This window comes from Chelonia mydas, chromosome 8, assembly GCF_015237465.2.
Source record: "Chelonia mydas isolate rCheMyd1 chromosome 8, rCheMyd1.pri.v2, whole genome shotgun sequence".
Lineage (NCBI taxonomy): Eukaryota > Metazoa > Chordata > Testudines > Cheloniidae > Chelonia > Chelonia mydas.
This window is the reverse complement of record NC_057854.1, coordinates 5,267,177-5,294,754: the sequence shown is the minus strand read 5'-3', so window position 1 is coordinate 5,294,754 and position 27,578 is coordinate 5,267,177. Positions and strand designations below refer to the sequence as shown.

The 27,578-nt window shown below is 43.4% G+C and overlaps 1 protein-coding gene and 1 long non-coding RNA gene across 2 annotated transcripts in view; both read left to right on the top strand.

Moving 5' to 3' along the window:
• Nucleotides 1-213: 213 nt before the first annotated feature.
• Nucleotides 214-7,670, top strand: LOC122466805. The gene is made up of 3 exons (XR_006292636.1): nt 214-319; nt 518-618; nt 7,230-7,670. It is a non-coding gene; the product is annotated as an uncharacterized LOC122466805 (long non-coding RNA).
• Nucleotides 7,671-15,117: 7,447 nt separating this feature from the next.
• The window catches only part of GRIA1 (glutamate ionotropic receptor AMPA type subunit 1), a 200,852-nt gene continuing 188,391 nt past the window's right edge, over nt 15,118-27,578 (top strand). Inside the window, exon 1 of the mRNA XM_043552716.1 lies at nt 15,118-15,135. The gene's annotated coding sequence lies outside the window, so the exon portion shown is untranslated. The remainder of the gene's footprint in view (nt 15,136-27,578) is intronic.

Here is a 27,578-nt window from a genome sequence, read left to right as displayed (position 1 = left end):
CCAATGTACTCTATGGAAGTCAATGCAGGTACGCCACAGATGAATTTGTCCCTTGACTTTAAGGGGTGTTGTGGGGCAGATAACCCTCACAACCAGTCAAGAAAAGGCTAAAGAACTCCTGTGGTCACAATCCGCCCCACCCCGCTGCACCTGTGTGGCTTGTCAGACCTGGGGCTGGGCCCTCAAAAGGGAGGGGCCCAGCCCAATTCAGGTGGCACCCTGGGACAAGCAGAGCTAGAGCTCCTGGACCAGGGCTCAGGCTCATGTGCTGAGGAACAGCTTGGGAGTGCCGCTGGCCTGAGCCCTCCAAGGAAAGAAGGTGAGCTGGTTTGTTTCTTTGGTTTAAAAGCCCAGGTCTAATTCTTGGCGTTTAGCCACGCGGTGGGTGGGGGCCGGCATTTCCTGCGAAGCCTGAGAGACTGCTTCCCTCCTTTGTGTGTGAGAGGGGGCCCAGCCCCTTCTGGGTCCTGGAACTATTTTCTTTTTTGTCTGGACTGTTTTATATCCTCCTCCCCAGAAGGGTGCGGTGCGTGTGTGAGTGCGGACTCATTAAGAAGTACAGAGGGAAAGCTATCCCCCAGACTCCAGGACTGCCGTTGCCCGGGAACGATGTTTGAGGTAAGTGAAATACCCGCCTTCACCACAAGGGGTGGCCTTGAGACATAACTGTTCACAGGGTTTTACCTCATTTTAATCCATAATTAGGAGCTTGGTTATTATTTATTTTAATCGCACCTAGAATCCCAAGCTGAGCTCATGGCCTCACTGTATGGGCACTGAGCAAACAGAGTAAGAGACAATCCCTGCCCCGAAGAGCTTAATCATCTATGCGGACAAGACTTACAAAGGCTGGGAGAAGCACCAAAACTTGCCCAAAGTCCCATAGCAGGTTCGTGGCAGTGCAATTCCCCCCACTCCACCGCAAAATTGGTCATTTACACAGTCAGGTCTAACTACTCAGCACAATGGACAAGGGGCTGAAATCTAGAACTGCCTAATCTTCTCACTATTGTTATTTTATTTGGTTATTCTCAGAACACCAGTAATAGTGCTTGAGGCTTGATTCTGCTGAACAGCCTAGAGTCCAAAGGCTTATTAGGAGACTCAAGGTAGTCTTTGCTACACTATATACAGCAAGAGACCAAAAGACAACAGGGGACATGGTACAAAGCCTCAATTAGGCCTTAGAGAGCTATATAAGTAAAACTCCTCAAAACAAAATTGTGTTTGCAATGCAATGACTCATGAGTGATTCTGTACCAGGTGCCATAGAAGAAGCCAGGGCGGTAAGATTTTTGCAACGCTTGATTTTGTAGCACTTAGAGTAGCATTGTTTGATCGTAATGAAACAGCCGCCGTGACTGTGTTTACAAGTTGCCCAGCAAAATTCTATGCAACACTGTTTTTACTTTTGCACAGAGAGTAGCAGATCTGAATGCTGTTGAGGTCTAAAGTGATAAATGTATGTTAATGACTCTGCACCCAATTTAAGGTCAGACTAGCTTATGTACATTTGAGAAGCACAATTCAAACCCATAGTGAGCAATACTGATGGAAAACTTCAGTGCAATGCAAACTATTTTCTAATGACTACACATAGGTCATTAATAGAAGAGCACATTATCCTTTTGTTTTAAAGGTCTCTTACTGTTTTATAAAGATAAATCAGAAAGTCACCAAGGCCCAGATTTTCTGTTGCCTAGCACCCACAATTAGGACCAGATATTCCAAAGAGTTTAGCTGCCATTAAGCACCTGAGAATCTGGGGTCATATTAAGAGCTCAGCACCCAGCCATGCCTATTGTCATCCTCTGGTTGGATTTTCCAACAAGCTGAGCTGCTTTGAAGATCTGGCCCCATCATGACAGTCAGGTAAGGTACTCTGAGAGACAGCAAGTGCCGCCCGTAGTATGAATGTGGGGGAGAGGCAAGAGGACATTTTCAAAGCTTCAGGGAAGTTGTGTGGAACAGAGGCAGGGCTGGCTTATGTGTGAAATGCTTTTTCTTTGGCCCCACACCAAAACATAATGGATTCCTGCTCGCCATTGCCTCACCAGTATGCACCAGGCCTGCTCAAGGGTTTTGAAGAGGGTAGGAGAGAGGATTCTTTGGGATACTTAGGCTGTAAGCTTGCTGGGGCAAGGTCTGTCCTTTTGTTCTGATATTGTACAGCACCTAGCACAGTGGGTTCCCGATCCATGACTGGGGCTGCCAAGCACTACCACAATATAAATGATGATGATAAAAATCTGTGTGTGTGGAAGGGAGTCAGGAGATCTTTTTTACCAAGGAGTTCTTGTAAGAAATAATGGTGTTTCGTAATCTTCTTCCCCGGTACCCTCCTCGCCTTTTACTAGTGGATATGTCCATTCATTCATTCATTCATTCATTCAAGCAAGCGTGATTCCATCCTAGACCTCAGACTATGGGCTCATCATCCCATTCTGGCATTGAAACCCTCAGATTGTTTGCTCTGCTTAATGGGATGCCATAATGTATGGCTTTTCCACTATCATTCCCCCCTCCCCACCCCCGGGGGGGCGAAATATTATTCGTAGCACTTTCCTAAGGCATCAGAAGCTTCCATAGGTTACTAAGCTCCAGGAAAAGCTTAACAAGCCTTTATGGATTTTTACAGTTGAGGAATCCTCTTAAACATTGATTGAAATGATGAGCTAATTGATACAAATGCACTGAAAGGTAAACACATTCAGCATCACAGCATCTGAAAGATTTGTACTTAAAGAGTGTGATACGTGTGGATGAAGTCCCCAGTTGCATCAGCCTTTCAAACAGGTGAGATATAATAGCTCGCTTCCAGGACAAATCCATGAAGCATTCAGGATCTGGGAATGTTGCATAAAAACCCATTAGCCACTTGAATATTCATGATTAACAAGCAGCATGTGACCCTCACGAATGGCATCAATTCAAATTCAAGCTGGGTTTGTTCAGGAATTAATTCACAACCCTGGTTTTTACTTCATTGTTATTTGACCAAGTCTAACATTTAGCAGATTTTAAAACAAAATTGTCCATGAAGCTTTTTACAGTTTGAATAGCAGATTTGGGTGTGTGTGCATGTGTATAAAGCAGTTTTTAATCATTCAGGCAGGATTTATAGAAGTTCAGTAGAAAGCAAGTTACTCATGAAAGATTCCAAATCCTACCCATGAGGAAGAAGGGGGTGAAGAGATGTCCCCATAGCAAAGCAGGGAAAGATGAAGTAGGAGTAGGGAGGTGGGATAACTGCCTTATATGGCACTGGTGCGAAACTACATGTAGCAAAAAGAAAAGGAGGACTTGTGGCACCTTAGAGACTAGCAAATTTATTTGAGCATAAGCTTTCGTGAGCTATAGCTCACTTCATCCGATGCATGAGGTAGAAAATACAGTCGGGAGATTTTATATACACAGAGAACATGAAACAATGGGTGTTACCATACACACTGTAATGAGAGTGATCAGGTAAGGTGAGCTATTACCAGCAGGAGAGAAAAAAAAAACCTTTTGTAGTGATAATCAAGGTGGGCCATTTCCAGCAGTTGACAAGAGTCTGTGAGGAACAGTATGGGGCGGGGGGGAATAAACATGGGGAAATAGTTTTACTTTGTGTAATGACCCATCCATTCCCAGTCTTTATTCAAGCCTAAATTAATTGTGTCCAGTTTACAAATTAATTCCAATTCAGCAGTCTCTCGTTGGAGTCTGTTTCTGAAGTATTTTTGTTGAAGAATTGCCACTTTTAGGTCTGTAATTGAGTGACCAGAGAGATTGAAGTGTTCTCCGACTGGTTTATGAATGTTATAATTCTTGACATCTGATTTGTGTCCATTGATTCTTTTACGTAGAGACTGTCCAGTTTGGCCAATGTACATGGCAGAGGGGCATTGCTGGTACATGATGGCATATATCACATTGGTAGATGTGCAGGTGAACAAGCCTCTGATAGTGTGGCTGATGTGATTAGGCCCTATGATGGTGTGCCCTGAATAGATATGTGGACACAGTTGGCAACAGGCTTTGTTGCAAGGATAGGTTCCTGGGTTAGTGTTTTTGTTGCGTGGTGTGTGGTTGCTGGTGAGTATTTGCTTCAGGTTGGGGGGCTGTCTGTAAGCAAGGACTGGCCTGTCTCCCAGGATCTGTGAGAGTGATGGGTCGTTCCTTAGGATAGGTTGTAGATCCTTGATGATGTGTTGGAGAGGTTTTACTTGGGGGCTGAAGGTGATGGCTAGTGATGTTCTGTTATTTTCTTTGTTGGGCCTGTCCTGTAGCAGGTAACTTCTGGGTACTCTTCTGGCTCTGTCAATCTGTTTCTTCACTTCAGTAGGTGGGTATTGTAGTTGTAAGAATGCTTGATAGAGATCTTGTAGGTGTTTGTCTCTGTCTGAGGGGTTGGAGCAAATGCGGTTGTATCATAGAGCTTGGCTGTAGACAATGGATCGTGTGGTGTGGTCTGGATGAAAGCTGGAGGCATGTAGGTAAGCATAGCGGTCAGTAGGTTTCCGGTATAGCGTGGTGTTAAGAAGTGACTTGATCACTACCTTAGGTAGCCCCTGCTACCATAGCATCGGAGTGCCTCACAGTCTTTAATGTTACTGTCCTGTCCACACCCCTGTGAGATGGGGAAGCAGTAATACCATTGTACAGGTGGGCAAATGAGTCACAGAGAGTGTGACTTGGCTACAGTCACACAGGAAGCCTGTGGCACAGTAGAGAATTGAACCAGTCTTGTGAGTCCCAGGCTAACAACCGCACCACTGCACCACACTTCTTAGTTGATGCTAGAGGGCTCTTTAATCAAGCACACAATGGCATGAGCACTAATGGCTGCAAACTGAAGTTTGAAAAAATCAGACTGGAATTAAGATGCAAATATTTAACATTTGAGGGTAATTAACCATTGGAACAGCTTCCCAAGGAATGCGGAAAATTCATCAGGTGAAATCCTGGCCCTATTGAGGTCAAAGGCAAGGTTCCAGTTGCGTCAGGATTTCACCCATCATCTCGTGGAGTCTTTGCATGAAGACTGGATTTCTCTGTCTCAAGGCTATGCCCTTGCTCAACCACAAGTTATTGGGCTCAGTGCGGAGATGACGAGTGAAGTTCCCTGGCCTGCGTTATGCAGGAGGTCAGACAAGTTGGTAATAATGATCCCTTCTGGCTTTGACATCTATGAGTCTATCAATTTAGTCCAAAGGTTCAGTGATGGACAATCAGATGAACTCTTAACAAAGATCTTTATCAATAAAGAAAGAGGAAAGTGAACTGGAATTAATTGTTAAAATAGGAAGAAATGCTTTCTCAATAAAATGTATTTCAGAGATTTCCGTAGGGTCTGAGCTGCTCTTCAAGTCATTATTAATATTCAGTGGGCATAATTAAAATTTCAGTTCTTCAAATGTTATCCAGTGGGCCGTATCCTTGAGCCTTGTCACAATACTTATGCAGACAAAACACACATTGGTTTCAGTGCGAATTTTGTCTGGGTAAGGAAAGCAGGATTTGGCCCAACACACTTAGAGCCCTGAAGTCAGGGCAAAGGAAACCTGTGAAGAAATAAAGAGATCAAGATCACTAATGACAAATCTCCTGGGTCCTTAGCAGACAGGAGCTTAAATGTAAAAACGTTCTTAGTCATCAGCATTTGTGAATGATAAAACCTGCTGAGGCTGAATGCCTCCTGGGATGCCTTGGAAATGTATGCTATTCCCCATCCCCCTCCTCACACTGGAACTTTGTTTCGAAGATCTGTGCTTTCACAACGTCCCATAAACTAGCTGTACTTACCCATGCAGCGGGTCTCAAAGGTAGGTGTATCTGCCTTGGCAGGGGCAGATGAGCTCTTGAGAATGCTGTTTGTTTTCATATAAATATCCCTCTCTAACAAAGAATGATGGAAGAAATATTGGGAAGAGTGTGTGTGTGTGTATGTGCGTGTGCAGAGAGAGAGAGATGCTTCTATAGAGAGGGGTGGCTAAAACTGTCCATGAGGTAATAGGAAGTCTTGTATTTACACATGGAAACTCTCCTTAACTTGGAATCATTTAGATTAGTCTCAACAGCAATATAACCAAACCTACCCTCTGCTTGGCTGGGAACTACCAACGTTCATTGAACTGCGTTAGCCCTTCTCTACATTATATGCATTTACTGCAGGTATCTTCTCTCTACTTTCCAACCCCTTGGTTTCTGTCCAGGCAATGAATATGCCATGCATTGTGATCACCAGGTCTCCCAAGATTTCATACTCTGGCAATCTGAGTGATTATTTACTCACTCCATTCTAGGATTCAACCCTCTTGTGGAATAAGTGTGTTGGTGAGATTACTGGTAACTGGGAGGGGAAACTTCCTGTAATTTTTGAGAGGGTTGATTGAATTATCAAACTCCTTTAGATTGTTCAGGTGATCAGCCCAAATAGCCCATATTTTGTTGTGTAAACAAAGAAGTAATGAAGGAGATAACTAAGTTTGCATAAAGACAAACCTGATGCAACAAAGAAAGAGAAACTGTAGGGATGGTCTGATCCTTTGTTCTGGTGTATTTTTAGCACATTAACCTTGCTCACAGTTTGCTTCTTGCTTTTCTTGCCAACACAAATGCATTCTGTTTATTTCTCCGTTGCCTTCTAATGACCTTCCTTAACTCAAACTCAATTAATCTCCTAATAAAAGTAGACAGTAACAAAACAAATTACTTTGTCTTTTTGGACTCTTAAAAAGGATTCACAGAAGCACTCGTCTTCCATTAATTCATCATTGTATTAGTCCAGATGTCCTGTCATAAATATAATTTACCTCCTGTGCCAGCTTCTTCTCCGCACTTCTTAATGACCTTAAAATCCTGAAAATAACAGATCAGGAGGAACTTCTCAGTTTCAGATCAGAAACTGGATGTTTCCTTTCCAAGAGATTTATGGAGCAATGTTCTCTGAATCCATATTTCAAAATACATGTATATTTGATCATCCAGGGAAGGCGATGTGAATAATGATATGATCAGTATTATAAATGGTGGGCACACTGTGAAACAAATCTATTTCTGCAGCAAATCTATGTGTCTTATTTACAAGTGTTCTTTCCGAAATCAGAAAGATTGATTCTTTAATGGACTGTCTAAGTCCTTTCTGGTCTGATCCCCCATGCATCAAGACTTTGAACAGTGCTTTCTCTGTCATTTCTGGCCTTCCAGTTTCACTTTATCCTGCTTTTCAAATCCATCTCCAGCTGCTGAGACTGTCATGTTCCTAATCTCCAACCCAAGATGTCTAGGAGCAGAGGGCACTGAGAAATGCATCAGCCAGCATCCGCTACCCATCTTTACCTACCAAGTTAACACCTAACAAGTACAGTGGAATTAAGAGTCCTGACCTCACTCTTTCAGTGGTGCACTGATGAAATGCATCTGGGTCAATCAGGACAATCATATAGACAGCATACGTCTCCTAGAGACCCAATATACTTGGCACATTGGCACACATGGCTGGAAAGTGAGGAGCTGAATTGACAGAATAGAAAATCCCCATCTGTGCCCACCGCAGTGCACACCAATGGCTCAGCTGAATCTAAAGTCTTTACTATGAAGTAGATGAGAGAAAGAGAGAGATGAGTCTAAGAAAGAAAGCTCTGGATTAGAGATCTGAACTTCTCCATAGTTCAGGAACATTTGGTTATATGGTTCTGATTCATGCCCATTTGTAATAATAAAAAGCAATGATATTTAACAGGAATCCATAGAACAGAATTACAGAGTCCTTAAATTCAGAGTGTCCTGAAGAGTCAACTGTTCATTCACTGAAGAGAATGGGGGTATCCATATGTAATATAGTATCCAAATATTACTAGTGACAATGAACTGATATATATATATATAGGAGCACCTCATAAATATCCACAGACCTCATTGTTCTCTTTCAAATGTCTCCTTAAAACTTTCCTTTGCCATGATGACTACAAAAGCCTTAACAATGGCAAGGCAGATGGTGTGCTGAGACCACTGCTTATCATGCTGACCAACACGGTCTCATCGTTTCTTTGTGTCTCCGCTGGTTGTCCCAGGTTTCACACTTAGACTGCAGTCAAAGTAGCAGCAATTAAAATGAATGCAGTGGCCGTGAACAGAGATGGTTCAACAGAACATCCAGCAAAAGCAAATTCAACTTGAGAAGCCGCTGAGGGGCTGTGTCATGCAATGAATGAATGCACTGGCCATTCAGCTTTGGAGATCTGGGTTCAGATTCTGAATTAATTCAGAACTTGCACATGGAATTAGTGGGGTTTCTCATTATCCTAGTCTTCACTGCTGCACATCACAAAACCACCACGGAATTTGGAAGAACTGAATGTAAATGCTAACTGCTGTTTAGGAGAGGTCCAAAGGTGGCGGGGCAAGGATACTACTGGGCTGTACTGAGGTGCACTGGCAAAGCTGTGAAGGAGCCTCGCTCCAGAACAGCCAGGGTACTACAAGGGCATGGCCTAAGTGTCCATTGGAGACATGAATAGCAGTAATCCATACCATGCCTAGCTGTAGCCATTACTATCAGCCTCTCATTGTCATAAGCCCTAAAGGCCTGGTCCAAAGCCCATTGAGGTCAATGGAAAGACTCCCAATAGGTTCGCATCAGGCCCTCAATTCACTCCCAACATTTAAAACTTTTAGAAAGGGGGGGACAGCTGCAGAGGGGTCACAAGGGTTGTCCCCATTGTGAGAAACGAAGTCACCCCAGCTCCATTGCCACCATTCTATGGGACTATATTCGGCTTGTCTTATATCAGGCATATGGGATAGTGAAGACCTGCCAGACCCAATATTTGTAGCTTTTCTCTGGAGATAGGTATTCTTTTAACAGCTCTAATTCTCAATGCAGATCTTGATTATAAGCAGGTTCCCTTGCAATGTTAAGAGATGTGCCCTCTGTTTCTCCAAAGCGCAAGCTCATGCCATTTCTTGTTAGCCCTCACACAGCAGCCTTCACGTGAATCCCTCAGTGATCCTGCAGCATCCTCACAAGTTCTCCCCCTAGCCAAATTGCTGGGATCTCATGAACAAGGCCAGCAGCGCAGTCATTCCTTCCTTCCCCTGGAAAGGCAGGGATGCGTGAGCAATTACGGGGGTAACTTTCAGACCAAATAATAGATCCGCATCTCCACTCACTTGTTTGCTGCTTGATATAACTAGAGGAATTTGTGTCTCCTGATTGCTCACACCCTTCAGGAACAATGGGAGTTAATGACAGCAGCATGCAGTGGCTTTGTTCCATCAGCGTATTAGACAAGGGCCTCTCTGCCTGCAGCCTTCTGGGCAAATGCAGCCAGGAATCCTGAGCTGGGGTGAAGCATGGTGAGGGGTGGGGGGAGATGATCTGTGCACATTTTCACAGCTGTGGTCCAGGAGTCAATGATAAAGATGATCCCCTGGTCAACCTAATGCTCTCATTGGAGGAGCGAATGTCACACCTCTCCAAAACACAGGAGTGGATGGGGATACACTTCACTCTAGGAAATGGGGAGGGATGCTGACTGGAGTGGATTCTCATGCTCCCTACCTTGGAGATAGGAGGTGAACTTGGCAGGTCTGCTGGTCCACCCCCCAAGAACACTATCTCAGCAGAACCACCACACCTCCAAATGACCGGCAGCAAACAGGTAGAGAATTGCACGTAATCATTGAAATTGAACAGCTCTCCGATATTCAGAATATTTTGTCTGTTGTTGGGGTGAACACATCACATTTTGATGTCATTTTTCATTTTTTAGGCATCAGTGCTGGATTTCTGCCATTTCAGATAAATTTATCTTAAAACAATGACGCTGTTTTTTACTGTACAAGAAAATTCACCTTAATAATAAATTTGGGGAGATACACTGCTCGGGGGTTGGGAATGGGGGAACTGGAAGGGAAAAGGCCAATTTCCAAACTACTTCCCTGGCCTTTGTGCCACATACATTAGCCACTTATAGCATTAGCCCATGCAGGACCACAGCAAAGCCAAAAATAACAGAGGAGTTTGTTTCCATCAAGACCAATCTACCATTACTAGATTATTCCTGTGTTTGATTTTCCCCATTTAAATATGTGGCTGCAGCCGTTTATACCAGCAGGCAGCGGTAATTATTTTTGCAGACATTTGTCAAGCTGGTTGTAAAGCCTCCTGCTAGCGCCTTGACAAATCTGACTATTACCAGCAAAATTGCCATTTTTAAAAAAATATAAAATATATTTTCTTCTAAGGAACAAACAAGGAAAGCTGTGACATGGTCACTTGGGAAAGGCCTTCAGTTGCTTTGCAGTGTTTCTTCGGGCCACAACAGGACACTTCTGCTGAAAGGAGAAAATTTACCCTCATGGACAGGACCTAATCCATCACATAAGTTCCATGCTGGAGCTGTGCATGGCACATCTGTGGTGCCCATGGATGGGAGCTTTGCCGGGCCTGAATAAGCCACTGTGGGGGGTGGTGTTACCGGCAAATGAGGGTAGAGCCAGGGGAAGGCTCCATCTACTCACAAAGCCAGTGGCTCTGATGCACTGTGCAAATGGTCTGGGGTTGACAGCAGCCACTATTCCAGCCAGATGGTGCAGCTGCAGTATGCCTTAGAGCTGGGCTGGAGAGTGGATTTCACCTTCACAGCTCAGCCATGCACTTCCTCTGCAGCACCCTGATGGCGTGGGCATTACGTGGGCAAAATGAATTTCACTCCAAACCCCACAGGCATCCAACAAGTCTATGAAAAATGTTTGAAAGAAACACACACAGACCCCTGGAACGTAAGAGCTACACCCCAAGTCAGTTCCTAGGTAGTCTGCACAGATGTATTCACACCCACCGCCTGGGTAGCCAGGAGAGGAAGGGGTCATAGGAGCTCTGAGGATAATTTTATACCCTCCAAGCTTTCCCCTGAGCAGAGGCCAGGGGAATTTCAAAGTAACCAGGTAAGTGAGGTTTGGAGCTGCTTTGCGCCTCTGGAGTGGCACAATGCAGCCAGAGCATCATGCAGGATCTTGCCCATTATCTGCCATTCAGAGAGAACCTGCTGCCTTTTCAGACTTCATTTTGGAAGGGAAAGAAAGAAACAGACATTAATTACAAAACTGCCCCAAAGCATCCTTCTCTACCGCAAAGAAAGGCCACCACTCTCTGCCTTTCTTGCACTGTGCCAGTTAACATCTAACAACTTTAACAACTCGCGTGTTGCCATAGGGGACTCAGAACTTTACAGATTCAAACTTATTTCCCTATCATTTTGCGGGGTGGAGGGGAAGCCGGGACATATAACAACAAGCCAATGAAAAATGTGTTGGCTGATAGTTTTCACTTCAGACGACAACTCATAGTGCTCACCTCTTCGATCAGGTAGGAGATTTTTATCTTGTGCAGTCAGATCACAAGTCCATTAAAAATCAGAGAAAGAGACGAGACCTAGTCTTCTTAGTGCTGCAGTGAATTGCGTTGGCTGTGCTGTCTGTGAACAGGCCCTCTCAGAGGTCCAAGAGTCCTGGGCCACTTCCAGCTTTTGAGGTTCCTAGCCATAATAAAAATAAAAAATGACAACACATGGTCTAATCTTGTGCCATCAGAACCGATATATTTTTATTAATATTTATGAACTTTTAAACTCTTTAATATGACAAAATCTATATCAGTTAACAAAAAAAAATATGTCTTTTACCAAATCACATCTCTTATTTGCTTAAATTTGCAGCTCTAAGCTGAAAGTGTGTGTCACATTTTGGTCCGATAGGGATGCGCATAAAAACAAGTTGTGAAACTTATTAAAAGCCCCAGAATTAACAAGTGTCTAAAATTGAGGCACCCTTTGAGCTTGAGGCCCAGGCCAAATGGCCTTCTTGGCCCCCACTCTGATTAGCCCTGTCTGTGAAGGCTAGAACTCTGGTGATGTATGTTTGGGCTGAGCTGATCTTTGGAGAGCAGGATACTGCCAATGTAATTAGTGATTGAAGTGTACTTTCTCCAGTTTTTCGTGGTTGCTGGCCCTGCATTGTCTGCCACCCAGCACTGCCAAATGAAATAATAACACATCAGGATTTCTTGTTTTATGTCTTTAACAAAAAGCTCCTCTTATTTACATCAGGAACAACACCAGCCTCTGGAGCAGCCCAGAATCTGGCTTCATGTGTATGTGTGGGGTGGGTGGGGTGGGGGTGTTAAACCAGACAAATAAGTTCCCTGCATAGATTTGAGTGGATACAGTATTCTTCTTTAATTCCTGTCCTAGGTGGTTTTCCAATGTTGCTGTGCACATTTAACACTCGCCTCATTTCACTACAGAGTTGTTTGCACTTCAGCAGTGATTACAGTGATTCCAGAATAAGCAGCATACTGGCTAAGTCTGCCATGTTCCTCCCTAGCAGCTGGAGCACATAGAGGATAAGAGACTACTGCTGCTACCAGCTAATAGGATTATTTCATTAGCTCAAGGTAGAGGCCTGGGCTTTGGAATTAAATGTCATAGGCTCTATCCTTGCTGATGTCTAGCAGTGGGTGTCATAGGCCATAAATGTTGAAATTGTTTTGGACAAAATGCACTGTATGTAAGGTTTATTTTTTTAAATGGTTAGTTTCTGGGTTATTTGTTTGGCAACCTTCTGGAATCCAACTCCCTTGACTCTTCAGAAGATCAAAGGCATTCGCGATAAAAGCTCCAGGTCCATTGTCCAGTCCAGTTCCCTCGTTTCCTAGTTTGTTTTCTAATAACATGTCTGGTGTGGGTTTAAATATCCCAAGTGGGAGTATGTCTTGCATTTCCCTGGGAGATTATCCCAAGGGAACTGGTCATAGTATGTAACGTCAGAGTTCGATTTATCTTCACCCTGGCAAGAAAACCACCCTAAGCTCAAACTCCTGAGGGAATTAATCACTGAAGCACTCAACCAGAACTGCCTGAGGTCTCTCCTATCAGTGCCCCTGTTGATCCATGGCATGTTGTTGGTGTTCATTGCAAAATACACATAGGTTGATGGAACAAAACTAGTTATGAGAGCACCACCGCTCTGATGAGACACGCTGTGCCTCAGCATCCAAATCAAACACTTGGCTCCACTTTCTTTTGGGTGGTATTTCTCTGATTCCCACCGCAGAATGGGCAACCAAGCAGTGCCTGGGCTGTCAGAGAAGAGTAAAGGGGCTAGCGGAGAAAGAAATCCTGCTTTGCATCACAATTCAGCGGTTTAAAAAAAATCAGGAGTACTTGTGGCACCTTAGAGACTAACAAATTCATTAGAGCATAAGCTTTCGTGGGCTACAGCCCACTATATCGGATGCATTAAATGGAACCAAAGGAGATGGAACTCAGGACCCCTTACTGAGAGTGCCCCGCTGGCAACCTTCTCCTCTTCAACCAGGGAGCTGCTGGCTAGAGCATCTCAGATTATTGCAACTGCCACGGTCTTCTTGTGCTGGGAGACACGTGATCTCTCAAATAGGTGGGACCCAGACCATTCACGTGTATATCGGTCAGAAAGAATACCATGGCTTCATCCCCAAGTCAGATGGCAGCCAGTGCAAATATCATGTGCTTCCTGTGAGCATCCACTGCTCTTGTCACTGGCACTAAGCATTAATTATGTCACTACTCCTATTGGACTGACTTGTGCAGCAGCTCCAGGCATGAGATGGCTGAGACAATTTAGGGGAAGCCTACACTGAAAATGCTGCATCAGAACAGCTGCAGTAATGCAGTAACGTAGTTAAACCGATATAGGTCCGTAGTGTAAATCAGACCTTAGTTTACAGGAGCTTCCCCAGAAGGAGATAAAATAGTCCCTTTCAGGAAGGTAGACCTTCCTTCTTAGAGGTCAGAGAATCCTTTAATTTAGAAAGAAAATTACTGGCAGTATTTACAAATGAGACATCGATGAGCCAGTCAGTAAGCACCAAGCAGATCATATCATCAGTCACCCCTCTCTGGTTTTTTATATGTTCTTAATAAGCCCATGGGTCCTCAAAATAAATGTTCAACCGAGGATCTTTGGAATGACTGGTTGAGACCCAACAAGGGGGCCCAATCCTGCAGTCCTTACTCAGACAAAACTTCCTCTGTAGCCACTAGTTTTGTCACAGCAAGGTCTGCAAAACTGACACCATGGTATCCATTCATCCATACAAGTTGTACATTGATAGCAACACTGGGACAAGAGATGTTAGCAAAAATACATCCTGCCATGATCTCAAGATGGAATTTATCCAGGAAAAAATTCTCTTCAGGGCATGACCACCACTAAGAATGTTTAAAAACAAAAAGAAACCTAAGATGATGGTAATTGTTGGAAATTTGGAGTTGTTATTGCCTTCGGATGGTGGAATGAATCTTGTGACTATAACATAAGACTGAGAGTCAGGAGGCATGGGATGTTTTCACAACTGAAGGTGCATACATGGAGGGCATGTTAAGGTTAAGTTGAAAACCTGGCCCTAAATGTTGGCTTGTTTGAGTTATGTTGCTGTTTTGCAACTGATACCCCTAGAGACATTTTGGATACTAGTTAGTGCATTTGGGATATAAATGGATCACAAAACTATTTCCTTATGTGCAAAACAGCTGGTGTTAAAAGGATGATACTGCAAAAATGGAAATCAACAAGAATCTTGAATATTGTAGGTTGGTGTCCTGGGTTGGGTGAATTGGCAATCTTAATCTTTTTATTAGAATGATGAATTTATTGGATGGATGTGAGAGCAAAATGGATGAATCTCTGTAGATGGACATTTACAGAAATATACTTCCATTTTAATATACATGGATATATTTGTTCCTCACACTGTTGTCAGTATCATTCTGTACCTCCCTTCCTTCTGCCTTTTAAAAGAAAAACAAATTAAAAGTCAGCAAATAGCCTAATCTCCCAACCAGAAAGTAGCAGACACAAGTGCTTTTGATCTGTTGCCATTCTCTATTGTTGAGAATATTGGCTTTCAAAGGTTCTTGGAACATACTGCATCAGCCTATTCTCTCCCAAGCAGAAAATCCTCCTCCATCTTTACTGTGCTTTGTAGCATGATAGCTTACACATCAACAGAGGCATACACTCAGAGAAACAGAGAGAAAAGCAATAAGTTTCACCACCGATGTGTGAACAACCAGCCGAACAATTGCATAGCTTTTTCTTAAGGTAAGTCGTGCTAGCTTTCACGAGGAGGGCATACATATTTCGAGCACCGCTTTAAGGGCTGGCATTAGCAATAAATGCCACCACGATTGCTTATGCTGGCAGCAAAATGCAATATTAAAAATGGCTGAGCGCCACATGATTATTATTATTTTATATTTATGTTACAGTAGCATTCAGAGGCCTCCAGCAATCAGGGCTGGGGCCCAGTTGCACTGGAATGTCTGTTTTAAGTGTGGATCACTTTGGAAGGTGTCATTTATTGCTTCTTTACTGCAGACAACAATGTAATAAAGATACTCAGGATTTCTGGGCTCACTTTTATCCATTGCTTTGCCCACTGCTTTAATGTAATCTCTCAGAGTTTTCTTCACAATGAATAGGAGGTAATGAGGTCTTAGGTACATTAGACAAGCTTTGCTTCAATTTTAACCATGTGAGAAGAGCCAAGGGCTCAATCCAAGCCCCAGTGATGTTGGATCACACCCACAGAGCAGATAAGTGGCTGCAAGGATGATCTCTAGGGTTATTGAACTGAATCACAAGATATCCAATGTGCGTCGCTGCTTTTCAGCTATGAAGGCCGGACATTTACTGAGCAAAAGGTCACATTACCATAAAAGAAGAGCGTTAGCCATACTGTCTGTGATGGAGTTGACTGTGACTGGCAGTGGGGAGTCCCCGGGGGTTAGTGGGCACAAGGCTAGATGCGTAACTGGTGTTAATTCCTTTTAAGTTCCAAGGGAAGTGAGAAGGTAGAAGCCAGCTTCAGCATGTGCTCTTGTAAGCTAACACTTTTCTTTTGAAGGACCTGTACACCACACACATTTCACGGGGGTGAAATCCTGGCTCCTTTGACCTTATTGACAAAACTCCCATTAACTTTAGTGGAGCGAGGATTTCACCCAAGGAGTCCTCCTGGACCTGAGAGGGGCTGCAGTGTTTGCTGCTAGTGGGGAGACTCCATTGGGAGTCAGGAAGAGCTTGATTGGCCAAAGCCTACTAGGGAAGGAGCCAAAGCCTGCCCCGGTCTTGAAAAATACAGTTGTCAGCACAGGAGGTTAGCTCAGGCAGAGGTGGGCTCCAGCTTTGGCCTTGGCTATGCCCATAAGTTATCCTGGTTTACCTGTACCAATATGGCTAAAGTGGTACAGTCCCCTGCCCCCATGGTGGATGCAGTTATACCAGTATGAAAGTCCTTATACCAGTATACTTTATTCCTATATGGAAAGGGAAATATGCTATACTAGTATAAGACACCTTCATGCCAGACTAACTGCATCCACACTAGGAGTTGGACTGGGATAACTGTTTGGGTAAAAAAAATAAATGACACCCTAACTGAAATAGCTATCCTGATACAAAATGCTGTGTGTAGAGCAAGGGTTAGTTAGCTTGGGAAGCTGGCTTAGGCAGAGACCTGTACCAATCTTGTAAGAATGTATTTAGTCTTGGAAGCCTGGCAGAAGCTTGTATCAACCTGGAAAAATGTTTTGTTTACCTAGAAACAGGCTTTTTTTAACACAGTGGGGTTTTTTTAGTCTGATCTCCTGCTCATTTTTTTTATTGTAAAGTTGCTACAGGAATTTTTGCAGTGAAGTGAGTTCATTTCCTGTGGGACCTAACAATTTTAAAAAGTGTATTTTTGTTCCTGTATTTTTAATGCTCTTGAGTCTTTTTCTACTTGATTGTCTTGATTTCTGTGACAGGGTGTACCAGGCCTTCTCTACCCCAACTGGAGTGTTGCTACCCTGACACACGTACCCAAAGGAAAAGTATCACCTGGGAAAGTGAGGCAGCAAGTTTAGATCTCCGATCACTGCCTAGAGAAGCTACTCAGGCTATGGTACTGGTGGAACCAACAAGACTTGGTCCTCCTGCAGCTAGAAGGGCCAGGAAGTAGCAGCAAATCAGGGCCCACTAGGCAATATAAGAAAGTGTGCCTGCTTCTTGTCAGGAGGAATGCTGGATGAGGCTGGAAAAGCAGCTTCACTCCCTGGTCCTGACCCAAAAAGCCCAGTCAAGGCTTAACAAGCATGAGACTGCTGACTCCTGGCAGCTTTGACTGTTTGAACCAGGCTTATATCAGTTCAGTTGGGGACAGGTTTAAGCTACACTGAAATAAGACTGTCCACAGAGGGGTTTGCACCAATTTGAATACATCTGTTTAAAAACTGATTTAGATTAAATCCGTGCAGCTTCCTTATGTAGGCAAGGCCTTAAAGTGTTTGGTGAGCGCTCGGAGCTAACGATGGGACAGTACCATGGTTGCACAACTTCTAGTGACTATTCAGAACAACTTCTTCGCTTCTACCTAGGATGTGATGAGTAAAAAAAGGAATAAAACTGAAACTGGAAACTACAGAAAAGCTAACTTTTCCTAAGCTTAACTGGTCTTCACTAGATACTTGCCACCTGGTTACCGAGGTTTAACAGAGCAGAGACTTTGGGCCCATGTGCTCTAGAAATATGTATATTGACTAACTGGGGTCTGATCCTCTTCTTGTTTTTACACCACATATGTGCATTGACTTTTGTGGAGTTACACCTGTTTTACACCAGTATAAGGGAGGAGAATCAGGCGCCATGTAGGCACAGCCTGTGAAATATAATTTTTATGACACATTCTTATTCATAAATCATACTTGATCATCCAGCAGAATTTTTGGTGTGCAGTGTCTACACACGTGGAATATTTACTGTACATCCCGTGGGATGGTGCAGAGCTCCAAGGCTATTTGAAAGATATTCCTACAAGAGTTGATTTGTAATGCTGGAAAACGTGCCCATGACAGTACTCCCAGACATGAATCTTCCATTGGATGCTGAATATTACAGCCAAGATGACTCAGTCATGCCTGGGGTTTCTGAAATGAATGGAACATGTTTAATACGAGCTCTGCTAGTAGGAGCAAGCCAGAGAATGAGCAGTGGTGACTCAGAGTCGCCATTCATCCTCTGCCCCCCACTTGTGCTGGGGAGCCAGTAAGGCCCAGACATAAGTTATTTCACCCCATTCTGTGGAATAGTTTATTCCCTACTGCACACCTAGCCAGGTACTTTGACCAAGGAGAGTGTATGTGTAAGGGAGGAGCCAAGGGCTCTTTCCACTCCCATCCTTCAGTGGCCTCTCACTGCATGCTTGCAGCTCCAGCTTACCCCCTTGCAGATGGAGAGACAATCTGAACAGGGGAAATGGTTGGGGGGGGGAGGAAGGGGTAAAGGGGGTGCGTCCTCTCCCTTCTTCCCTTGCACAGCAGAGGAAAAGCTGTGATAATTTAGCTCTTAGCAAAACTCGGTAGTCTGGTCAGTGACAAAAGGGAGCAAAATTTAACCAAATGTGGCCAAAATGGCAATTTCAGTTTCCCCAAAATCTGGTCAGCATTTCAGGATTCGATCATTGAATGAGCGCCGCATGAGCTGTGTCACCAGCGCTCAAGCTTCCCCTTTAACCTAGGCTTTTTCCTCCTTGTTGGATGTGCATCCTTGCTGCAATGTGCTTCATTTTAACATCCAGCTTCTTCGTCTAGATCAGCCCTCTGGCAAAGCATGTAGCTGGGATGTTTTCTAAAGCAATCGTTGGGAAAGAATAAGTATTTAATTACATGTCCCCTCCCATCTTCTTCTCTTTGGCTTCTCTAAATTCTGGAATTAATTCATCCCCAAAGCATAATGACTTTTTTTTTAAATCAAACCTAAAAAATAAAATAATGAGTTAAGTGAACTGGAGGAAAAACAGACACGAGAGACAGAAAAATGAATCACTGACTGCAGTAGCTTGTTTCTGGACTTTCAGGAGATGGGGGGAAGTTATTCTATCCTGAAATGGTGATGTGATTTTGTCCTGCATACCTTGTGACTTGTTCCCATACCTGGATGAGGCCTGGTGTGAGGTTGGCTTCCCTTCCAGCATGGTGAGAGAGACAGCAGCATTTTGGAATCAGATACTTAAAGAAACTAGATGGAATGCCCATTGTGCAAGCTGATAATAACCCTGTGCTTGGTTCTAGACTGGCAAGCCCTTTGCACCCTGTGCTCTCCCTCTGGTTTGAAAGCAGGTGGACATCTTGCCACTGGGTTGTTTCCTTTTTTGATTTGATTTGGTTTTCTTGCTCAAGTTGCCAGTAGCACTCAAAGGTCAAATGCCCCAAGTGCTTTTTGCCAGGCTCTTTATTGGCAAGCATGGGACCTCAGGAAATAAACAAAAGCATTCATGCTCTGTGCCAGGTTTCTATGACTCCCAAGTCAATTTCTAACTGCAGCTGCCTCTCAAATCACCCAATAGAAAACCTGATTTCTCGTCTTGTACTATATTTTCCCACCCCCTTGCCTCTCACACCTCTTCTTTAATTTTCCCCTCTTTGTTTCTCTGATTCAGAACACAGTAGAAAATGGAACCATCTCAGTCCTTTGTTAAAATCACACTCCCAGCTACACCCTCACTAAAGTGATCCATGAAACATTATATAACAAGGAGCTATAGCTCCGTCCAGAACTCTTGTGTAATGTTACAGTGCATTGTTAAACAGCCATTATTCCCCAATCGTCCTTCAGTGGTGGATGAAAGAATCTCTCTGTTTATTGTAGTTTGTACATCATCTTGCAGAGATCTTTTTAATAGTTGGACGAAAGGCACTGCATGAAAATCCATCAATAATAAGAATTAGACAGGGGATTAAAGCAAAACTTTAGGTCTCCGAGTCCTTGCTAACTTTGGGGAAGTTTGGACCTGGATCTAAACTTTGTTATTCATTCCTGGGGATTTAGGGCCAGATTTAGCTGATTTGCCCTACTCCAACCAGAAGTTCCAAGTAGAGCTGGAGTTTCACTAAGAGATCATGGCCGAGCACTACATCCACCAAGGTCGGAGACATAACTTGGGTATTTAGTTTAGATATCTATTAATTAGTGAGGTCTGTTACTGGCAGAGTGGATGATTTTCAGAAGTATTTCCCTTAAAGTGGTACTGCACAGGGAAAAATGTCACAGCAGTAGCCAGTATGGATTGATTTATACATGAAAGTCATACCTCTAAAATGGAGGTATGACTTTAGTGTGGAGACCAAAGACTTCCTTAAATTGTCTTAAAAGCAATCATCCTGGTGTTTGATGTAACTAATTGTGAGTACGGTGCAAGGAAAGGAAATGGCTAGTGTATATGTGTACCTTTGCCCTCTACTGTACGCAAGCAGAACTGCTCAGCTGTGTGTCATAGAACCCAATACTGGAGATTCTCCAATAGCCAAAGCAGCCTGTGGTTTCAGAGGTTTTTCTCGTGTCACCAACGGCTATGGTGTACAATATGGCAATATCTCTGAAGTCTTAGATAACCACTGATCTGTTACAAAGACAGATGGTTATTGTGATCAGTTCCTGTCTCCAATTCTCACATGTGGGGCTGAAAACATTGCCTTCCCCACCCAGTCTGACCCCCTTTCCCATGAAGGCCATGCCTTCTGCAAATGCAAGGCAGCTTGGCAGGTGCAACTGCCTGAGGACTGTGCAGTACTTCCATCTGGTCTCCTTTCCCCTGCAGCAGGAGAGGGAGTGCTCATCCAGACTTGGAGAGGGCTCCAGAAGGATAAGCAGAATGACTGGGCTGCTATGAAATATACCACCACCTGGAGATAAAAGAGGGATCGGACAAAGACCAGCAAAAGAAGCAAATCTGTTAAAAGAATAGCTGCTTGGTTTACCAAACACAATAGAAAGAGAAATGGAACAAAGCCCTTTCCAATGAATCTCTGATGATAAAATAAAATAAAACCTAAAAGCAGCAAAGCGATGATCCGTTAAAGAAAAAGGGCTGTTAAATGAATGCATTTCATGTGCGTGGATCCAAAACACATTTCCTAGCAGCATGGAGCTCTTTCTTCATGGTTATCTACTGCAGGAATAGACATATTTGCAGTGAAATCCTGCATTTGAAAGGTTTTTTACAGTTTAACAAAGTTTTGCATTGTGAATGGATAAAAATAAGACTGTAAACCCTAAGAGGATTCATTTACATTCCTTTTTAACCACCTGTAATCCAGAGAAACTGTACGTCACCCTTGCTGTTTTGTTTTGGGTTCTTTTTCCTTTCAAAGTGACTTCAGTGTTGGTTAAGGAGCGACACTGAGAGCCCTGGAAAATGAAACTCTATTGCTGCACAGAACAAGCACACAGTGTGGGAAAGTAGCTATTCTATTCTACATGGGTTCTTATTCCCTGTGCATCCCCATAGTATTGCCATCAGTAGCAATGCAAGTTTCCTCTTGCTGACCAGCCCTAAAGCTTCAACCCTCAATTTTTGTCTTTTTCTCTGTCTGCAAATTCTTCATGAGCAGCTGGTAAAAGTCTCACATTTATTCATGTGGGTCATGACCAGTCCATTACAAAATTATTGTTAGAGCCCGATCCTGAAGTGACTTCAACAGAGCTCCATGTAAGTTCAAAGGTACACCCACAGAGGTCCAGTTGTAGGATTTGAGCTTCAGTTACATAAGTCGCATGTTATGTTTCTCTTCCTTGATTGGAAAACCTTTGTAACTAACCAACAACATGTGTAGTCACGTTGCTTAATGCACTGCCAGAAGGCATTCAGATACCACAGTGATAGCAAGGTATAAGACCCTATATGGAATAGACTGTGAATGGCATATTTTAAAAAATGAACAAATAATTCTAAAGTCATTTTCAACAAAGGTCTGAGCATTTCAGCTTCAAGTCTACTTTTCACAAGTATTTTGCTAATAAATTCTGAATGCACACAGAAAATGAGCACAAAAGGGCCAGGAACATGGCTGCCCCTTCAGTATTGGCTTTGGAATTCAAAATGATACATTCATAGACTGTATTCCCCACTACTCATTCAGTTCTTCTGGGTCTCATGATGCATGCTATTAGGAATTGGACTGAACTAGTTCATTTCACAGAGGTCACCTTCTAGCAGTGAAACTGTTAAGTCACTACTATGTTGGCCAAGACTTCAGGATCTGGTACAAAGCCATCTGAAGTCATTGGTAAGCTTTCCATTGACTTCGGTAGGTTGTGGACCATGCACTTGGGAAGTCAAGAGGAAGAGTGGGAGGATGATCCAATGGTTAGGGCCCTCACATAGCAGTTGGGAGATCTGGGTTCAGTTCCCTGCTTAGTCACAGATTTCCTGTGTCACCTTGGTCAGGTAAATTAGCCGGTCTGTGCCTCAGTTTCCCCTCTGTACAATAGGGATAGTAGCACTACCCTGCATCACCAGGGTGTTGTGAGGAGAAATACATTAAAGACTGTGAGATGCTAGGATATAAATATCATATATTGATCCTTTGAATGACTCAGGCCTGGTATTTTAAACAATGCAAGATCCAGTTTGAAGGAACTGTTGTCAGTCCACATGACAGTTTTGCCAAGGTTTAGATAGTGACACCACTTTAAAAATCAACATTTCTGTACACACACTTACAATAAATTAAATCTGATTGATCTTAAAGCAATAATTTATTATTGAAAACAGTTTGGGATTAGCAACTATGTAATAATCTGCATACATTACATTGCTGTCACCCCTCATTTAATATGCATTTTTAGTCAGGTTGGTATTTAATCCACTGTAGTTGCCTTATGAAATCTAAATGAAATTGCAAGAAGCTTCATTTTTTAAAAGGATGTGAAGGTTGCCTGTTGCATGTGGTGTTGGTAATCTGCAAGGTCTAGTTTAGGGGCTGTTTCATAATAAACCATGCAGACATTATGCCTTTAAAAATAAGCAAAATTCACTTGCTATTTTCATACAATTCCAGTTTCCTCTTCTTCCAGTAAATGAGGGGGAGAATAGGGAAGGAACTTCCTAGGGAGCTAAACTGAAGACCAAATTCTGATGCCCTTACTTATGTTGTGTAGCACCTTACTCCATGCGTATTCCCACTGACCTCCAGAGGACTAATCATGGTGTGAGGAACTATTCATTGTAAGGGGTTCAGAATCCCTGATTTAGCTAGGGTTTCTTTTTATTAAAACAGTGCATCTGTGCACTCACAGAACCTGATTCTGATATGCTTTCTCATGTGGAGGAGTGCCTTACTCTTTGAGTAGTCCCCCTGAAATCAGTACTACTACTTGAGGAGTAATGTACACCATTAGCAACTGTAATCCACGAGTATATCTAAACTGCAGTTTTGTCACCTGCGACTGGCCCGTGCCCGCTGACTCGGACTCCTGGGACCTGGGGTAAGAGTGTCAAGCCTGGGATCCAGTCCAAGCTTGAACATCTACACCACAGCTAAACAGTCCCTTAGCACGAGCCCTGCGAGCCCAAGTCAGCTGCATGGGCCAGCCATGGGTTTTTAATTGCAGGGTTGACATAGAATCATAGAACTATAACATCCTACTTGTCACCCTCTGTGACTGATCCATCGAGGATGAGAGTCTGCTACAGCCCTCAGCTATAGAACCAGGACCCTTAGCTCCAGTTATAGAGACTTGTGCCCTGGAAGACCCTGCTTGCGTCATACAAAAGTGGCAGAATCTGGCCCAAAGTAGTCAACCTTGAGGAACACTGGGGTGTGCCATACCTCTCCAACCCCGAAGATCACCTCAAATGAACAGGGAACAATAGAGACGTGCTTTATTTGTGCAAACACACGGTGTGCAACAGCAATTCCTACAAAACCTCCTGCTGGAGCATGCTAGTCCTCTACAATGTCACTGATGAAAGTGGGATAATTGGAAGATCACCATTAGATTTCAAAGCCAACATCTGGCTTGGAAGTGTCTCTTTTCTCTTTATTTCTTCCCCCCCACCACACACACACACTACATTTTCGTCCGTAGTTTTCAAAAACAGGGTTTAACGCAGCTCTTCCCTGCTGACAGAATAACTGCCTTTCGTTCTTAAAACACAAATAATTACTTATGTAACAGCAGGTGCCTTATATATAAAAAAGGTTATACATATTTTTAGCAAATATTTTGCCTCAGCCTCTTTATTCTTTCCCTAGCTCAAAGCATGGAACAAGCGGCCACATTAAAAGGACATCATGAACTACTTTTGCAATAACGCTTCAGTATGTTGTGTTTACTTTCTGATAGGTATCCAAGAAGTTAGGAATCCAGGAAGCTAGGAAGTGATTTTTTTTTCTCCTTTGCTTCGTCATTTGGCGCACCTGTCATTTCCCTTTCCCTTGCCTCTGAGGGATACAAATTAACATCCCCTTTTTTGTTCGCTCCCTTGGATTTACACTAGCATCTTTGATGTTATCAGACTCAGTAGGAATGTTCACAGTCCTGAAATGTTGTCTGAGCTGTGAATTACTGCTGCAGAGCCACCAGGGGGAGCTGCTATGATATTATTGGGGTGGTGCACAAAAATTATGATTGCTGATTTCCATTAGAATATAGAAAATGTTCTCTCAGTGCTTTATAATCCCACTGGGTGATACTTAAATTCCGAGCCTGTGGGCTTTGGGCTAGATCAGCTCTCGGCTTCTGAGAGTGAACTTGGGCTGTGGGCATGGAATGGGAAATGCTGATTCCACAGCCTTGTCCATGTCACGGAGTGACTGGCTCCTGCAAGAAAGGAAGCAGGGGCCAATGTACCCAGACTGATTAGCTGTTGCCCCCTTGGGCCTAAAAAAAGGCATCTGGCCTTGGAAAAGGGGAGACTGCTGCAGGTGGCTGGCAGGTAGCTGCAGATATTGCAGGGAGTGGGGAGACTCCTGCAGGGCCCTGAGTCAGGCAACGCAACCTCTGGAGGGCCAGTGGAGATGGCCAAATTCCTGGCAAGAGGTCCTGGGGGAGCAGGCAGACAGCTCCTCCTCCCTGAGGCCTAGACCCAGCTGAAACTGGGATGAAGACTTTGAAGGTTTGAGTTTTCTTTTAGAAGATGTTGTGGTGGATGTAATAAATTGGACTCCACAAGGAGGAATGGTTTGAATGTCTGGCCTGTGGTGACTTTTTAAGGGAGACTGAGTGAAGGAGAAACTGAAGCAGGCTTCCGCAGAGCTAAACTTGGCCAGCGGGGGCTGAGGCGCTAGGAGGATGCAGGTGGACATGATTAGGATAGGCTGGCCACTTGACATGACAACATCTCCTTCATCCTTCCTGGGTTACCCAAGTCTAACAATTACTGAAGTCTAAGCAGCAAGACAAGCCCCAGCAGAGATAGCATAAATAATGGCAAAAATGTAGGTGGGATTTATGCTGCTTAGTTTGAATATATAAGTACTAATCCAGCTCCCACTCAAGTCAATGGGAAGGTTCCTGTTGACTTCATTTGGGTCTGAATTGGGCACACAGTGCCTAAAAACCAGTGATGGATGTAGGAAAAGAAGAAGTAAGTAGGTAGACCATATTGAATTAGGCATTGTCTACACTAGAGAAGAGAATCAAATGCACTCTTGGGAGAGGGATGGGGCGAAACCTACAGCATGTCTAGTTCATGTATAACCAAATCACAGAGGGGAGTGGTGAAGGCATGATAAGTTGGGCTGAAGGTAGATATTTCAGGCTGAGATTCATACCCAGTGCAAGTTTCACCTGGAGACTAATGGATAACATATCAACATAAGTGATCATTAACTAACTGTAAATTATACCAAATGGATTCATTAGGCTCCATGCTTATTGCAGCTGAGCGCCAGATACAGGATGATGGGATGTTTTCTTGGGCAAAGAGGGAATTTCAATGAACCTTTCTTGGTTGTCTCAGTTTGTTGAATAGGAGTTGATTATCTCAGACTAAATTACAGTGCAACACCCGTGGAAATACACAAACAACCTATATAAATGCCAAAAATCTATTTTTATAATTCTTAATGTCATTGTTCTAGGCACCACATTGTACTACCCTAGTGTGATTATAATTGTAAGAGTGGAGAGTTATAGATGGTAGATTTGGAGTTTGGGAAGTGCTTTGTGTTCCCACGTGAGTGGCTTAGGGTTTGGAAGCATTGCCATGATGACACTTTGATGTGGTCATTGGAAGTTGGCACCATTCTAAAGCAATCCTCCAGTTCCAGAAGAGGCCACTTGCCTTTGATGGTTGCATATAATGGCAAGACCCTTGAATAAAATGTGTCTCATTTGAAGGAGAAAGTTTAAGAAGAGAAGGCTAAGGAGATTGTTAGGATATAGATATTTAGGCCTGTCGGTAAAGGCCTGTACTCGAAGAATTTAGGTGTATTCTTATCACTTGGCTAGTTAGAGGTGTAAAAGAAAGAATCAAAATCACTGTCTGCCAGTGTAAGTTCCTTCTCTTACTGTGACAGTCTGAGGCCCTGTTCTTAGATTAAGGCCTTTGGCTAAGCAACAGAGGCAGCCATAAGCTGGGAAGTGAACGGTCATCTCCTCACATTCCAAATTAGTCACATTGAAATAAGGTGCTATTGGGCTGTTAGGATACAATCCTGTCCTGATAATGCCTATCACCTCCAGAGTAAGGGAAGTGCCTAGAATATGTAAAAGGAAACTTAGTTTGATAGCATCCTGTCTGGCAAGAACTCACTTATCAATAGCTGGGATGTGAAATCCTCACTTCTGTATTGTTTTGTCATTATAGTTCCCACTTTGCTATTGTTTGTCTGTATAATCTCTGTCTGGTTCTGTGATTGTTCCTGTCTGCTGTATAATTAATTTTGCTGGGTGTAAACTAATTAAGGTGGTGGGATATAATTGGTTAAATCATGTTACAATATGTTAGGATTGGTTAGTTAAATTTCAGGAAAATGATTGGTTAAGGTATAGCTAAGCGGAACTCAAGTTTTACTATATAGTCTGCAGTCAATCAGGAAGTGAGGGGGTGGGTGTGTGGATGGGGAAGATGGGAACAGGGAATGTGGGTAAGGAAATTGGAATCATGTTTTGCTAAAGGGGGAGATGGGAACAGGGAATGGGGGTAAGGAAATTGGAATCATGTTTGGCTAAGGGCAGGAATGGGAACAAGGACACAGGTGTGAGGCTCTGTGGTGTCAGTGCTGGGAAGGAGGACACTAAGGAAGGAAACTGGAATCATGCTTGCTGGAAGTTCACCCCAATAAACATTGAATTGTTTGCACCTTTGGACTTCGGGTATTGTTGCTCTCTGTTCATGCGAGAAGGACCAGGGAAGGAAGAGGGTGAAGGAATAAGCCCCCTAACAGGGATAATGGAGAAGTGGGTTAAACCCTACACTGTGATCCAGATTCTGTTCTCAATTCTATTAGTAAGTTCATACACTTCAAAATCCCTTTTTCAATCAGTAGCAGCAACGTAGAACTCATGAGAAACAATAATTGTTGATTTCAGTGGTGTTGCTCTGGATTTATAACAGTGGAACTGAGAGCACAGTCTGGAGCCATTTTGAAACACACAAAACCAAGGAAATTAAAGGAACAATGTGTCAAGGCCTCTTCCAATGATTTATTTTCTGACTATTATTGAGAGCAGCCCTTTGTGAGCTTACAACTGAAATCCATTTTCCTGCAAAACAGTAA